This window comes from Arvicanthis niloticus, chromosome 5 (genome assembly GCF_011762505.2).
Source record: "Arvicanthis niloticus isolate mArvNil1 chromosome 5, mArvNil1.pat.X, whole genome shotgun sequence".
Taxonomy (NCBI): Eukaryota; Metazoa; Chordata; class Mammalia; order Rodentia; family Muridae; genus Arvicanthis; species Arvicanthis niloticus.
In genome coordinates, this window is record NC_047662.1 from 72,713,405 (window position 1) to 72,731,324 (window position 17,920).

At 35.8% G+C, this 17,920-nt stretch overlaps 1 protein-coding gene across 32 annotated transcripts in view; it reads left to right on the forward strand.

Annotated features, from left to right (window-relative positions):
• The window catches only part of Ptprd (protein tyrosine phosphatase receptor type D), a 1,324,101-nt gene that overhangs the window by 927,668 nt on the left and 378,513 nt on the right, over positions 1-17,920 (forward strand). Inside the window, exon 1 of one of the 32 annotated variants that reach the window (XM_076934731.1) lies at positions 7,190-7,302. The exons of the other annotated variants lie outside the window; for them this stretch is intronic. The gene's annotated coding sequence lies outside the window, so the exon portion shown is untranslated. Of the gene's footprint in view, positions 1-7,189; positions 7,303-17,920 lie in introns of those variants that run through there. 32 annotated transcript variants of the gene reach the window in all.

Genomic DNA, 17,920 nt, shown 5'->3' on the forward strand with positions numbered 1-17,920 from the left:
ATTTAAGGGTGCATTTTAGAAAAGCTCTACAAATTAGATTAAATCACAAAAATAAAAAAGCATGTATATTAAACCCTGTCAAAATAGAAGGCTTCCTCTGTGGTTTGCACACACCATGAACCTGATATCTGCAGCTTCATGAATATAATACCAAGAAAACTAATGTTTATTCATGCTTTGTATGTGAAAAAATTTCTACAACTAGTCAAGTTTTATTCAAACATGAATCTCCATTGTTCCAAGGAAGAGGAGATATGATACAGTTCCATACCAAGTATGGTTACTGAGAACTATACTGGCACACTCAATTCAGTATAGAAATATTCCTGTAATGGTTATTTACAGTGCACATATTGAAGTTTGTAGACAGTTAGTACATGTGCCCCTGCATGTCTTTAGTTTAGACACTGGACCAGACAGGCTTTCATATTCCGATGTCTTCTCACTATTTTTCCCAATAGCTATTTTTAATGCACCTAAATTCAGCATTCAAGTTTACTTGACCATCTGTGGTTCATGTGTTGATGTTGCCTGAGGGAATTTGGTTTATAGCTCACCAGGGAAGAAAAGGATAATGGACTGTGTTTCTACTCTTCGGGACCTTTGCAAGTGTAGTTAAAGTGAAACTTAATGATCTCCTGTTCATTTACTCTCTGTTTGACAATGTTCTTCTTAGCATTCGCCCTCATTCCACTACTTTCTTTGATCAACCCTGTATCTTTTATTTTATCTTCCTTGGGCCAGGATTATTATTCACAGTATGATTACACTATAAAATTCTCTGTGCCAGTGGTCTTTACAGTCAGTAATTAGCTATATGCTTTTCAGACTTTAGTACCCTTCAGAATGTGTTTGATGGGTCTGCGTTCTTTTAACCTTTACCCTGTGCTTTCAGTTGCAGCATTGGGTGTAAAGCCCCATGGAGGAGCCTCTGTGTTTAGCTTTTTCTTACTGTGATTGTTCTCTCCATCAATAGTTATTGTAAAAAAAAAAAAAAAAAAGGAATAGACTGTGACATGTAGTTTGATAGAAAGGGCTATTCAAGGAAATTTCATAATTGATTGTGGAATAAGAAGTCTTTCTATTCTAAAGTTGTACTATGCAGTATGCTTTTCTAGATTGTTCCTTATTCAACCACTACTTTTGGTAGTTTTATACTTTTTGCTGGAGTATCTTAGTCTCTTTTTATAGCTATAGTATTACCAGTTATTTTCTGTCCTTTCATAGCATAGTGATCATTTAGATTGCCTAATTGTAATAACATAGGCAGCTATATCTACCTTCATTTAAATAGAGTTGTTAGCTGAACTTTTAAGGCAAAGAAATGTCATTAGCTTCTCTTTTACTTTAAAATTTCTTATATGAAGCTTTATCTCACAGTACGACAGATGAGATGCTTAAAACGTTGCTGTCATAGCTCTCTCAAATTATAAATCTTTCAGTGAAAACCACTATTAAAGATTAAATGATTAATATGCTAAGCAAAATATAAGGTCAATTTAATATGTGCTAGATAGAATTTTATAGAAGCTAAGTAGAAAAGTTCAGGCCTGAAGATATTCATCTAGTCACCTCACAGATAGTGAACAATAGAGACACAGGTATGTCTTAGTTTCTTTTTCATTACTGTGGTAAAAAAAAAAAAAAATACTACCCATTAAAACAAATTTCAGGAGAATGGTTTAGTTTTGCTTATAATTCCAGAAAGATAGATGCCATTAGGCAGGAAAAACATGAATCTGGCTACTAACATTGTGTCTACTTTCCAGAAGTTGAGGCTAGCTCATAAACGTACACAGCCCACACAGTGAAATACTTCCCCAAGTAAGTCTTTCAGAGGTTCCAGAACCTTCCCAAATACCACCATCCACTGTTGAACAAGTGTTAAAACAATTGAGCCTATGGGGGACTTTTCTCATTCAAACCACAGTAGGTAGGCTTTGACCATGCAACTTTGTACACAGAGTATTAGCATAAGTCTTTAGGAGTTAAACCATGATGTATGAGAATGAAAATACTGGAATGATGCCATGAACCCATGTTTCAGCTGAATGGAAAAGTTATTCCAAGACTGAGGAAGAAAAGATGCAGTGCTCTTCGAAGGAAGATTTATTACTGTGACCAAGAGAGAATGTTGAACAGATGTTTTCCTTCCTGAATAAGAAGGGAGAAGATTGATGGTTATGAAATAGCAGAAAGACACGGGCATCAAGAAATGGTGGGGGAAATGGAAGTGATTGGAGAAGGGTTTTGATAAGAAATAGAAGGATTTCGAGAGAATGAGGATGATAAAGGCAAATTACAGAAGTCATGCATATATAACTGAGGAAATGTGACAATGCAAAAAATGGGATATAAGGGGTATAATCTTAGCATTTTTGAGATATAGACAGTCATACAATACTTTGAAAATGATGAGAGGGATGAGAAAGAAAAAAACCCAAACTAAACCAACCAACCTATCTACCTACCAAAAAAAGAAACCCAAGCCCAACAATTGAAAGACATCATTGTGATCTTAAATTTCTTTTGATTAGATGGTTGAAAAGAGCTGCTGCCTCCTCAGGGAAATTGATTTAGAAGGAGATTCCTGTTTAAAACGTGTATCTGTTTGTGTCTTTATCACTTACTTGCAAGTAAATTTAGAGAAAAGAAAAATATAACATTATTAAAATCTAAATTGGTAGTTAGATTTTAATCTACTAAAGTTTAGTAAAATATTAAATAATCATAAGTTCTGATTATTTTTACACTTAATCTTAGATTTAAAATGAACTGGTCCTTCATAAGATTCATGTTTATTTTTTAAGCATGTGTACATTTATGTCTACTCGTGGGGATGTAAATATATGTATAGGTAAGGTACCCACTAATGTGGGTATTGGAAACTAAACTCAGGTCCTCTGCAAGAGCAGTATGAGCTCTTCATCACTGAGTCATGTCTCTAGTGCCCGAATGAAGTGCTTATGAAAAGTGATGTGATAACATTAAATTAGCTAGCATTCACTAGATGTTTTCTCTTTCCCATGTGTTGTTCTCATTAACCATCTCCTGAAGGAACAACTCTGGGAATAGAAGATGAAATATCTCATTTGTTTATCATCTTATTATCAGTTTATCATAATCTTGATCACTCCCACCTTTAAAATTAGCAATAGACTTGTATTATAGTTTATGAAAATGGCTCACAATATGATGAAGTTGAAAGTTACTATTTTCCTGTTTTATTAATTCTTTCAGAGTTTAATGCAATGTGTGTTTTCATCATATTCAGTGCCCACGTCTTCCTTGAGCCACCTACTTTCCCACTTGCCTAACTTTGTATTCTTTCCTTTAATCTTTCAAGACCTATAGGTCTTCTTCTTGAATATGGTTCACTTACTAGGAGCAATACTCTTATTAGAGAAAACCCCTGTGTCCTAGCAGCTAACAATTGAAAATAGCTCAAATCACTAGGCATTGGATTTGTATCCAACTCCCCTCTCTTTGGTCGGGCTTGTCTTGTACTGGTTTTGTTCATGTGTTGCAATACATTTACTTGAAAATTTTATTTTTCTGAGTAGATGAATAATATTCTATTGTGTAAATATACCACATTTTCCATTCATTCATTTATCAGTTGATGGATGGTTAGGATGCTTTCGTTTTTTATTATTATGAATAAAGCAGCATTGAACATGGATGAGCAGGTTTCTCTAGAGTAGAATCTGAAGTACTTTGAGTGGAATCACTGGATAATTTTATCTTTGAGGAACTTCCACACTGATTTTAGTACTGGCATTCCTACCATGAGTAAGTGTTCCTTAACATTCTCCCCCAAAATGGTCATAATTATTGTGGTATTGTTGTTGCTGTTGTTGTTGTGTGTTTTATTTTTTCACTGTAACCATTCTGACTGGAGTAAAATGAAATCTCAAAAAAGTTTGTAATTTGCATTTCTTAGATGGCTAAGGATACTGGGTTTATTTATTTATTTATTTAGTCACTTGGTGAGGTGCTTGATCCAGCTTGGGTTAAGTTTTGTGAATGTTAGAGTTAGAAATAGAGTTTCATTCTTCTGTATAACTATATCCAGTTTGACTAGCGCTATGCCATTTTTTTTTTTTTTTTTTTTTTTTTTTTGAGGAAGCTGTCTTTTCTCCAGTGTTGTCTACTTGGTCAATTTCATATGGCCCTAGTGGTATAGGTTTCTATGTTCTCAGTTATTTCATTGATCAGTGTCTCTTTTGAAATGCCAGTGTCATACTGTTTTCATTACTGTAGTATGACTCTGTGGTATGCTCTGTGGTATGACTTCAAGTTTGGGATGGCTATACTTCAAACTGGTTTTGGTTGTTCATAATTGTATTGGCTGTCCTACCCTTTGGCTAGCCTTTCTGAAATGTATTTCTTTGCAGTAGGAGTTTTCTCTTGGAATTTTTAGGTTATTTTTTATGTATAGAATAACATCATCTGAAAATAAAGATACCTTGATTTTTGTATTTATGGTATGTGTCACCTTCAGCTCATCATTTGACTTATTTGCTTATTTCTCCAGATTAATATTCAATGGGAGGGAAGAGAATGCACATGCTTGTTTTAGTGGAAATGCGTTTTTGTTTAATCCTTTAGGAAGATGATGTCAGTGGGCTTCCATTTTGTTGAGGTTTGTCCTTTGTATTCCTAATTGCATGGAGAGGTGATGAATTTTACTGAAGGACTTCTTTGCATAGAAGATGTTAGGATTTTGTTTTTTTTTTTTTAATTTTGTCTCTGTGAGTGTACATATAGCGTATAGCACTATATGTATGGAGTAAAAAGTCTTCTTTCACCATGTGGGACCTAGACTCATGGACCTCAGGTTGTCAGATGACAAGTGTCACTACCTGCTGTGACTCTTAGCCAGTCCCCAAATGGCATTCACTTGTCTTAGCAAAGGGATATCTTCCATTTTGTCATCTATTAAAATTATAATCAATATATGTTTACTCTCTAGAATTTATTTTGTTAATTTTCATCAAATATGTGTAATTATACATACAAATCACAATAATTTTAACAGCCAGAATATTGTCAGGAAGCTGCTGGGTTGGCATACAGCATAAAGTGAATACTTCAAAATATTTAACTTGACACTAGGTCTTGTAGATACAGTTTTTTAATCAAAATGAAAATAAAAATTTTCTCCTTGATACAAAGCATATTGTTTTAAATGAGGTCAATTTAAACCATAAGAACCCCAGAAACATAAATATTGTAGACTTACAGAAAATTATTCTGTACTAAATGACGTTTTAATGGTAGTTTTTAATTATAAATTTATTTAATATCTGTCTATATTACTAGTTTGCTCATCCTGCTTCAACAAAATGCCACACACTGGGTGGCTTAAATGACAGATATTTATTGTCTTAATACGTGAGACATATGGATGTTTTTAATGTTACTTTGTCATAAATTAGAATCACCCAAGTAGATATCCTTACCTGAAGAAGTATCCAGCTTTCCTTGATGGATGTGGGAAGACCCATCTGATTGTGGGTGATCACAGCCTATATCAAAAGCGATTTCAGAAGACAGCTTCCTGAGCCTTTTGCTGGCTTGACCTTCACTCTTAGGGACCTTATTGATTGGTTCTGTTGTTGCTGCCCTGCTGATACATTTTCTGACTGTAGTTGTACAAGCTTAGAATCATGGGATTAAACTAGTGGCTCTCCAAGAACTTTCAGGGCTCCTGAGCCTAGATTTGGACCACTGAGGTATTCTGCCCTGTGGACTGAGTACCTGCCTATTGTTGCCCTCCAGTGAGAGACAGATGGCTATTCTGGGACTGCTAAGAATGTTGAGGATCTCAGCCTACACTACTGAGTTTTCAGCCTTTCACTAGCGATTTGACTGTTATCTCTATTTTAAAGATCAGTTAATAAATATTCTTTCTTCTCCCACTTCTCTTTTCTCCCTTTTCTCCTTCCTTCCCATGCACCCATCCCCAATGCCTTTGATTCTATTCATCTGGAAAACCCCTTACAGGATATTTCTCTGGAGATTTAGGGAAGAATCCATTTACCCTTTACTCAGTAAATGGCTACTGGACCCATGAGTCGTCTCACTCACTGTCTACTTTCTTTTTTCTTTAGATATTTTTGTCTAATGCTCCTCTTCTTGGGAAATATTAAGGGCTAGGGAACCCTAACAAAGCGTTTTCACTTAATTAACCCTGTGAAACCCCTGTCTCTTAATCAGCCCAACTCTGAGATACTGGGGAGATAAATATCAACATGAACAGAGGTTCGTTGAAGTCGACAGGCCTGTTTGTCATTTTTCTCAATAGAAGTTTAGGGAGCTAGGTGGGACTTCCAGTTAGAGGAGACATACCCGAAAAGTCTGTCTGCTGAACCTTTTAGAGAAATACTGGCTATAATTTCTTCTCTGGACCTCAATCTGCTTGACTGAACAATGAGATACATCTTTTATGGTGAACTCTTTGCGAGATTAATTAGCCTTAAGGTAGACATTCCTGGGTTGTGTTAAACTGACTTGAAATCAAGCTTCTGTTTCATGCCAGTTCTAAATGTTTCGGGAGACGATTTTTCTTGTTGCCTTCTCTAAGACAGAAAACAAATGCCTTGCTGAAGCACATCCTCAAGCATCTTAAATGAGCTTCATAAATACTGGCTGTTAAGCCAGGAAATGCTTTTCTGCACACATTTTATCAACTGTAATATTGTTGGTCACTTTTTGTTGTTGTTATTACTTCTCTGATGTTACTACTTCCCAAAATCTACATAGAATTCACTCAAGCATTGCTCGAGGCGATTTATTTTATCTTTCTTCAACAGTATAGTGAGGTTTTGGTTCACAGGTCTATAAGATTTTTTCTGAAAATGGCAGCACATACAAAAGCCTAGTTTGCATATTACGTATAGTGTCAGCTCCTTTTACCCTGAACTCCCAGGGAAGCTGAGTCTTGATGCTCTGAGGCATCTGTGGTGTGTGATGAATTAGCTTTCATCCTGTTCATCTAGAATGGTTCTAGCTTTGTGCCAGCCTTGGGAGACTTAAGAAGTGACAATCAAATCAAGCAGACTATGTCATGGAACCCCACTTGAGAAAGGCAGGCTGAATTTTACCTTGGATTTATTGACAAGGGACTGATGTTTCTCTCCAAAACCCTGTTGTGTCATCGATTTGAATGTGCTTTGTTTGCTCACTGATGTCCAGGCAGGGAGGAGGCAGTGGCTGTTTCATTTCACACAGATGGACTTTGAAGCATGGTAATGTCAGCAACTTGTCTAGAGCCTTCCAGAAACAGATAATGACAAGGTAAGAAGAGCAGCTTTCAGCGTAAGCAGCAGATTACTTCTGGAGAATGAAAACTCCAAATTACATAGCAGATGCCAGGTGTTCTTTAAAGGCAAAGGTCCTAGAGAATGCAGAAGTGTAGAATGCTCATGTGAGACACATAGGGTTAGAGTTTCATTACAGTTGTGGCTGTAACTTGAATGTACTTGTATTATGATTTAGTATTATCTAGTTCACTAGCATGCCTGTGGTTTTACTGTTGGTTAGTTCGTTTTAGGTAAGACATGGAAGTTTCTCTGTAAAATGCAGAAACTCGGCGTTCCTAATTTCAGTTCTATCCCCAATTTTTCTGTTGATGGTTTGATATTTACTTCCTATTTTGATTAAAACTATACCTGGTAAACTTAATACCTTCTGAATATGTTTTGGATCTATTTCTGATTTCTATGCTTATAATTAAAAGTGTCTTGTTCTCAAATCAAGATTCTGCATATTCTTTAACATCTTTGTCTTTTCTTAAATTTTTCTTGAACTTTTCTGACCATTGAATTAGTATTTTCTTCTATGCTTACTATGGTGACTTGCTAATGTTGTGTACTCCTATATTTTCAAACAAGACTATTGATTACTCGCATTTCATGGGCTTTATAATTTTTATATTTGACATAGCATATAGGGTCTACATAGTTAATCTTCATATACTTACTTACAGATCCTTTAAAACTACATATAGTTCTATAATTTTAGCATTAAGTAAGCTTCTTAAAATGTTTTATTTACAGAAAACATAAGATTATTATCTAAAATGTGTACTAAGCTTGTTCTTTTGGATATATTGTATGCTGGTATGCATGTGCCTTGGTGCTCATGTGAAGATCTGAGGACATGTTACAGAAGCGTGCGTTTTGTGCATGTGTGTGTGTGTGTGTGTGTGTGTGTGTGTGTGTGTGTGTGTATTCCTTTGAAGGGGAAGGGAAGGAGGGAGGGTGAGAGAAGGAGATCGAGATTTCTAATTGCTTTTATTTCCTCCTCTTCACCACATTTATTTTTGCTCTACATAAATTCCTTTTGCTTTCATATGTTAATTTTATATCTTGCCACTTTGCTGATTGTATGTATCAGCATTTTCTCAGAATGTTCTTGGGTTTCTTACCTATAGCATCAGATCATCTATAAATCAGAATTCTGTGACTTCTTCCCTGCCTGATTGTTTCCCTTTGATGTCCTTTTTTCTTACTATTCCAGCTAAGAGTCTCAGCATTATAATGAATAAGAATGCTGAACTGGTACACTGTTGTTTCTGATTTTAGTTGAAATGATTTTACTTTAATGTTGATTCTAGGTTTGTTGTCTGTCACCTTTGTTTTTATTTTTTCTTGATATGTTTCTTTAGTTCCACATATCTTTAGGACTTTTGTTATAAAGGAATATAGGACATTGTTGAAAGTCCTTTTTTAATCTGTTGATCATGTGATTTTTGCCCTTGAGTCTATTTATGTAATCTTATTTTTAAAATGTTGAATTACACTCTAATTTTTATATAATATTTACTTATGTAATATCTTAGTAATTAAATTAATTAGAGTAAATTCAACAGATATGTATTGACATGCAGTTCTTGCAAAATTACCTTTTTTTCTTCATAAGATATTTTTAATTTCAGTTGATAGACTTACTTGGTATATGGATTTTCCCCAGTTTATTCGTTCTAGTATTGATGGACATTTTAATGTTGTGTGGTTTATTGGGGGAGGGGGGGTTGTACCATTAAAAAATGATAGCAGCTATTTCTGTTGAGATGCACACTTAATCAATCTGTTGGTGTGATAGGGTGGTCAACTTGCTAATGCAGAAGATGTGTTGCAGGAAGGTTTTGCTAATTTACACTTCCAGCAGCAGGACTTGAACATTTGTGTTTTCCACACTTGGGTAACAGTCAGTGCTGCTTGACGTCTGATTGGTCTGATTGTAATTTTTCTATTGATTTTGTCCTGACTGTTTTCATTGTGATATTTTGCATTTCCCCATTAACTAAAAATCATACTCTCAATGTTTATTAATATAATGCCTTTTATAAAATGCTTAGTGCTTTTGTCTTTGCTGACTACTCCTAAAATGTGGACCTTCTCTGCCCATACACTCAAGATAGCACCAGACATGTGGTAGACATATGTTTTGAAAATATTTCTACTATGTGGATGCTCTTCTGAAAATGATACCTTTGATGAATGGATCTCTTTAACTTTATTGAATTGTAATTCATCAGTTGTTGTCACTTTGCCTTTTATTCATAAATCTTGGCTAGCTCCAGGATAAATTTATTCTGTATTATATATTTAAGATATACTTTATCTTATGTATTTATGCACCTTACCCATAGATACATGGTCTATGTATGAAATGTACATATACATTTCATACAATAGAAATAGGAGGTCAACATTTATTTTCATTTATGCACTTACATTGGATCAAGCACCACTGTTTCAAAAAAGCATCATTTCCACTTGAATCTATTTTGTCCTATCTTGTGACTTTGTATTATTTTATGGTTCTACTTAAACCAATACTTTGTCTTCAGTTTGTTACTAACACTATAATTTGTTTGTGAACTTTGTTGACTTCTGTTACATTGATTTCTTGACACTGTTATAAGTTGTTTTTAAATTGTGAGCCTATCAACCTTTCTAAACTTGTTGAATAATTTCAGTTATGATTGTCTATCATCACATTTTCAAAGTAGTTGGGTTGATTTGCTCTGATCTAAGTACAGACATACATAACATGGTCTCCAATAATATTGGCCAGACGAACACACAAACAGGAAAATGCCATTCCTTTAAAAATCTTGAGTAAAAATGATCCTGGTTATTAACCTACCTTAATGGTGGGATTTTTCCCTGGGCAGAAACCTCTTAAGGAAAACAGCATTTAAAGTTATGATGAACATATCCTGCCAGTGCCATATGGTAAGATCAATTGAAAGCTCAGATGCAAACGCTGCTTCAGCTAGGCCATCAGGACAGAGCAGCATGCAATGTGGTTTTTATTCAATGGCTAAGAATATGTGAAGACAATTTCACTGTGTCTGAGCTATGGGACAGAAACTATCCAGAACTGAAATAAATAGTTCTGAGTGAGTTCCAAGTTACTAATTTTTGTAACAGAGAACAATATGCTATACTTTAAACATCCTAAAGCAGGCAGCATTAATTTTATTAGCTAACTGCTATCCAACAGACAAATACATTTATCTGCAACCATGAGAAGCTTGTTTACTGTAGCTGACAAAATATACCTAAGAAAGCATACTGATTTATCTTTCTTTTATTGTGGATAAGGTGAAAAGAAAACAAGATAAAATAAAACACTTGCTGCCCTTATATTTTGGCTGTGTAATATCATAAACCTTAGTAACTTGACACAATAATTTGTATATTTGTCTTCATAACTCAAAAATCGGCTCAGCTATGCAGCTGGAGTGTGGTGTCTGTACTCGGAACATCTTGACAGGATCTTCTGGCAGCATTAACCACTGTGAGGTGCTATAGGGTGGTTTATCTTCCTCCTACAGTGTGTCTTGCCCCTCCCGTGGGATAGCCTGAGATTATCTACATGGAAGTGGGTCATTGGGGTCCCTCTGATCAGCAAGTGTAAAGTCTTTCCTGGAGGTCCTTGAGCACAGGACTTTGCTACCTAAGGCACAGGATTAGTTCTGTTTCCTTACTTTGGCAAAGGCTGTGATAAGGCCAATCCAGAGAAGGGAGATCTTATTTGAGATGCACTTGGGCAATTGGCTCACAGCTGGACCTGGTTTCTAAATCTTAAAAAGAAGATGCTTAAAAAAAAAATGTAAAAATCTTGTTTTCTGATTGTCCGAATTCTAGTCTATTATTGAATATCTGCATCACTGCTGTCATTACAAGGTTTAAAAACATTAAGAAAGAGAGAACCAAAACACAACAAAATGGGTTTTTTTTGTTTTTTTTTTGTTGTTGTTGTTGTTTTTTCCGCTTGATAACACTATAGAAATTTAAAACCATTTTAAGTGTAGAAAGCCTTTCCAGAATTCGAGATCTAAAAGTGTGAGCACAGAGGCCTGATCTGCCCACCCATCCTTTGTACATGAAAGCTTATTTTTTTCGATCTGCTTTTTTTTTTTTTTTTTTTTTTTTTTTTTTTTTTTTCAGGACACAAATGAGAACTAACATCAGGAACTTTGCTTTTCAAGTAAAAATTTAAACTATGTTAAACTTCTCCATGGGAGATCCCAGAGAGGGAAAAAAAATGTGCTTTTTGTCTTTTTTTTGTTGTTGTTTTTTGTTCATCTTACTAATCAGGGAAACAGGCAAGCCCTATGCACTCTCCCCAAAAAGCAACACCTTGCCTTAAGGGGCTTGGAGGAAAGGAGGCTATTGAACAGTGAATTTTGGAGAATATATCAGGAGTCAAAAGTCTCTCCAGTAGACCTTGGTGACTGTATCTGAGTGATTTGGGGGCAGAACAGCCAAGAGCATTTAGAACTCATACACAGCTGGCCATTGTTGGGAAGGCCATCTGAAAAGTCTAAATACAAACTAGAATCTTTACTGCACACCAGTGTCTCTCCACTGCGCCATGACCCACCCTGTGATCTGGGGACACTTTGCTTTCCCAGTTTACCAAGTCTTTTTCTGCCAAGGCAGTCTGACATTATTCCCATCTCTAAGCCTTTAGGCATTTTGCTATTTTGTATCTCAGCCAGCACAGTTGTCCATTCTTTCTTCCTTATTTTGGCTTACCTGCTATTTCTTGAGGACCCTTCTCGGGGCACAGAACCCTATCTAAACTTCCTCTGTACAAAGCTCACATATTCTCTACCTACACCCAGCTTTCCCTTTGCCCCTTTTTTTTTGTTTTCTGGCTTTAGGGATTGAACTCGGGTCTCTAACGTGCTAGGGAAGTACCCAGACACTGCACTGCTAACACACTTGCCTCTCCCTTTTATATTGCTTCTTAGCTTCTGTCTCTTCACAGTACATTGTACCAGGATCAGAGAGCTCAATGTTCTGTGTATTGATACATGACTCGTGGCACCAGTCTATTCCTGCCTTGTATTCAATTTTTTTTCTGGAAACAAAATAACATTAGTCATTTTAAAAAAACAAAACCCAGTTGTGCATAGTTTAGTGTTGATGGAAAAAGGACAATTGTTTGGAATCTCAACAATACCAATGTCTTTTTATCTTGTGCATTACATCATGTGGACATTGGTTGGTACATAGACATAGAGCCTTTAGTTGTCACGTTAAACATTGGAATCAAAAGGGATTTGTGGACAGATCAGTCCAAATGTTCATTTTTACCTGTGGTCATCAAAATATATATGAAAAATATAGCTGCAAGATGTCTAAGGCAGCAGGTCCCAGATCGTTTTGTGCCTTAAAAAAATACAGAATTTATTGTTCTATTTTTAAAATAACCTTGAAACTTTTCTATTACTTAGTATATCAAGAGTATGTTAGATATAAAACATAACTTCATTATCTATTTTTAACATGCTGTATTTGTAAGTAAAATATAGATAGTACTTATCTATGGGGTGTATGCAGTAAAGTAACACGTTTGTAAATAGCAGAATCCGCTTTAATAAGCAGTTTTGACTGTAGTCAGTCTTGTACCTGGAAGAAGTGTGGATTTTCAAAACTTCAGGGAGTTAATACGATCATTGCCTTAATATATACGACTAGAAAACACTAAAGAAATACTGTAAAAAGATAAGAGACTTTGCAGTATAAACACTATGCAGGTCACAAAAGAGGGTGGCATTTACTTTGGAGTTTGATTGCGCAACACACGATATAGATATAAGTAGGCATTCTAGTCCCACTCTGTCATTGCACACCTGCCTTGCATCATTCCTACTAAACTTCCTGGGCTTGCTCCCGGCTTTTTTCTTTATCTGTCCAGTGCACTTCTCAGTGAGATGCGAAGCCTGACTCCAACCATGGAGTTTGGTTGAAGTGTCATTGACATTTCGTTTTCTTTTAGTTATGTGACTATTCATTTTACAACTGGCATCTTGAAAGTTTGGTACTGAGAAAGTTACTGCATCTCATTTATTAGTATGTGTTTGGTGACTTTAAACTTCTTTTTTGATATCTGTACTGTGTATTTCATTAGAGGATTTTATGGGAGCACAATAAAAGTAACAATATTTTACAAAGCTTATTTTGTGGAGGTCTTGAGTATATTTTTTCAAAGCGAATCTGTGGGAAAATATTTTTATCATTGCTTGTCTGACACATCTTGCTGTGGGAAATGCATAGTGCTTTTATTGCTGTAGGAAACTTTAGTGCTTTATTATGAAATCACTTTATAATGCCAAATGCTTCTGAAAAATAACCATTGTGTGTCTTCATTTTTTTCTTCCATTATGGCCATGTTGCCCTCAGCAGTGTTATACTAAAGTGAATTTTGTCTGGCATCTTTCCTCCTGGATAAACATCAGCATATGAGGGACTTTACCTTTGGATCTACCAGTCTGCTTCTCTTTAGCTAGCTTGTATTTATGCTAAATTTTAAAGAGAAAACAATGCAGTAAAGACCTTGATGGCAATATGTAAAAGTGGATAATCTTTGAGGTGTATGTGCATTTTATTCCCTCAGTTAGTAGCTGTGAGAATTTCAAGTCTACTTCAGGTTGATCTATTCTCTTAAGCACATCTTCTAAGCTCTTTCCATCTCACAGATACAAGTGCATAATGATGTACCACTAAAGAAACAACAGCCCTTTCTTTGGAGGTTCTTTGTTTCTGGAGTGAATGTTCACTGGGGAATTCTTTGTAGGTCTAGGCCAAGGACTCTTATGCAGATCCATTCAGTAGCTCTTTCTATATTTCTTTTAAGATTATCTTTATCCTCTTTTGTGCAACTGCCAGGAATATGTTTTCACCTGTTCAAAATTAGTGCAACCTTATCTGGGTTAGAGAGGATAGACGCAGATACTGTGCTAGGAAAAAAATCAAGTGCCTGCAGACCCTCTTACACCAGCCAGACATATATCTCTAGGTGCCTGGTTTAATTATGACCTTTTGGATTATTTATTTTCTGTTAGGTGAGGTTGTTGATGAAGGCAATGCACTTTTTTTCCTTATTTTTATCTCTTTATGGTTTCACTGAAGGAAAGAGGGAACAATGTACAAAATGAATAGCGGATAAAAATGAAATCTGCTGGTAGAACCTCTGAGGTTCTGATTAAGAATTTTCCTCTCCACCTATCATTATTTTGCTCCTGTTTGTGTTAGTGGTCCTTTACTTGATTTTACAACAGAAAAAGGAGTTCCCCCCCCCCCCACTGCCTGTGCTCTCAATAGCATTCCAGGTACATTGAACATTTATCACAAGAGGATTGGGGAAACAGAAACATGGGATTCCACATCCCCAGCCTGTCCTGATGTCCTCTCTCCATTCTACCTACTATGTAGTCCTTAAAAAAAAAATCAGTCCTGGAAACTGAGTCATTTCTTCCTTGGAGCTGCTGTATCCTTGTGAGGGGGGCTGGGGCTCCTATTCAAGGACATGCATCAGGGTCATGTGTGCTGAATTTCATAGATCTGCGATTTTATTTAGTGACACTGTTCATGGACCAAGTCTTGTAGACTACATTTTCCATGAATCAACTCAATGTTGATCAATCTTGAAGACAGAAAGGGAAGGTTGCATGTAATCTATAATTCTGATAGGACTTCGAGATACGATTGACTGTAAGTCAAAACTGGCTGGAAATACATGGCATTTGTGCTTTTAGAGCTATTCTACCAATGGGTCCTGAAATCCCCAACCCAACCATTCATTTTCCGTCTTTTGATCATTAATTGTCCTAGGAAAGTATTTTGTAGCTGCGCTGACATTGTTGACTGGGTTTTTCTTTCGTATAGGGGTTTTCCTAGACAGGAATATACAATTAGCATCATCTCTGATTTCTACCTCTTATAAAACATTAGCCCTCCTCTTTATTTATGTTATTATTGCAAAGAATGTGTTCAGATCTTGCCAGGAATTTTCAGGAAAGAGGGCAACATCACTTTTAGCTGAAAGCCATTGTCCAGAGGTTGGATGCAAAAATCTATTTATAGATACACCATGTAGGAGTAGGCTGAATTAATTTCTTTTGAGCTCCAATAATGAAGTGTTTAAAATAATTAAATAGGAGAGGGCAGGTGGATCAGTTGGTGATGTACCTCAATTCAGCTCCAAGTGCTGCCTGATTGTAACCTTACAGATGCAGAAAGAAGCTGATTCCTGGCACTTGCTGGCTTGCCAGCACAGCTTTTTGGTGATCTACAGGTTGATGGGAGACCTGGTTTAGAGAACACAAGGTGGATGACTCTTGTGGAATGAAATTGACAAATTCTTGTGGTATGGAAAGTCAAGGAAATGACAGAAGTTTGATCTATGGATTGTATGTGTGCACAAACATGGGCACGTGTGCACATCCCGCATCCACATGAGTAAACACAAAAATAAAATGTGTGAAAAACTTGGGCATTTTGGTTCATGTCTATAATTCTATAATCACACAATTTGGAGGTTGAGGCAGAAGAATTTCTAAATGATTGAGGTCAGTCTGGCTACAGAGTGAATTCTAGGTCATTCTGCAGTAGAGTAAGACCTTGTTTCAAACCACACATTTACATTTACATACACACACACTGAGAAAGAACCACACATTTACATTTACACACAGAGAGAGAGAGAGAGAGAGAGAGAGAGAGAGAGAGAGAGAGAGAGAGAAGGAGAAGGAGGGACAGGGACAGGGAGACAGGGAGACAGAGAGACAGACAGGGAAACTGAGAGGGACAGGGAGAGGAAGAGGGAGAAAGGGAGATTTTGACCAAAAAACAAAAACAAAAAAAAAACCCTTTATTTTATTTAAAATTAATGTTAAGGAAAATACGACCAGTGCTAAAGTACTCAATTTACTGCAAGGTCACTTTAACAGTTACTTTTATAGTAAATTTTATATTAGCAAATTTCCTTCAAAGTTTTAATTGATAAAAATTAAAAAAAATACTCAGTACATTCTACAAGATATGTCAGGTAAATAAGTCATTGCAAACACTAAAACAGAACCTTTTAATTTGGAAGATTATGAGAAGGAACTTCATTATAATGGGCTACAAATATTCATATTACATATATTAGGAATGCACAAAGATTAAAACAATACTCTGTGTGCACTTGTAGGGTGGGGGATGGCTGGCTTGAACTCCTGTGCATTGAAAGATGAGTTTCTTATTTCCACACTGTGTATTTGGAAGATGGGGACAAATAGCAGACTCCTCGCAGCCTTATAGTAGACTTAAATTTGAGCACCTGCATTGTCATCTTCCTCTAGATTTCTGACAGGCATTTTGTTGTGCAGTAGTCACTGAAGGAAATCATACACCATTAATGAAACTATCCTTAGATATGGTTTTAGGGTAAGGACAGCCAGTTGGTAAGGGGTTTGTTTGTTCACTTGTGTGTCACTGTCTACTACTCATGACACAAAGGAGAGTGGCATAAGGTTAGTAATGCTATCCCTGAGCTGAAAGTAGCTAATTATTCTGTGTGGCCACAGTGGGAATTCATACAACATAAAGCTCAGACTAATAATGGTTAACTTTTCTCTGTATGTATAATATTTAAACATGTAAAAATTTGTGTGAATGGCAAACATGTAAAAGGTGTGAATGCTTTAAGGCTTTTATTTACTCTTAGTACTCTCAAAATTCTTTTGATTTCTTCAAATAGCAATTGTTTAGCCAAGCGGAATGCCATATTAATATATAGCATTTGCCCAAAAGAAGCTGGTCAAGTCATTACTTGACCATTACATTGGATGTAATAGCTCATAAATGCCTCTCAATTTTTCAATTTCTCTAATTGTTATGAAAACATATTCAAAAGAAAAAAGCATGAATTTTCTATTTGTTGTACTGTAATGGCAAAGAATGTAGTTTTAAATTGGTTTTTGATTTTTCTCCTAAAAAGATTTACTTGAATCAATCAGGTCTGCACATTTTATTCAGAGTTATTTATTCTTTTTTTTAACTTGAATTCTATTTTAATATGGGGGGCAGATTTGAAAAACAATTAGTATGGAGGGGTTTCAAATGATGTATTTAAGAATGTGTTTTCTGTGCCCCTCACTGACATTATTTATGTACATTTATTAAAAATTATTCAGCAGGCAAATTATTTTATGTGATGTATGGGTGTCTTTCTGGCCAGAAGGTCCTGTTCTTGTGTGTATCCCACAATGGGGTTTTCAGTAGTGAGAAATACAGTAAAGTAAGAAGCTTACCATTTTTTTTTAATTGGCATCTGATAACTCGTGTGTTTGGGGAGTATAGAGTTGTATTTTGTTACACTGGAGTAGCATTTAATAATAAAGCTAGGATAACTGCCATTTTTACTGTCTTAGTCATGTTTTTCTAGCAATAGTCTCATCTGTACTTCTAGGTGTACTGAAATGTACAATGGATTATGGTTAGACATAGTCATCATACTGTGTTGTAGAAATAGAACTTATTCTGCCTCTGTACCTTTTTGTGTGCTTATGTAAGCAGCCGTTCTCTTCCCTGGTCTAGTGCTGATTTTCTTTCTGTTGTTG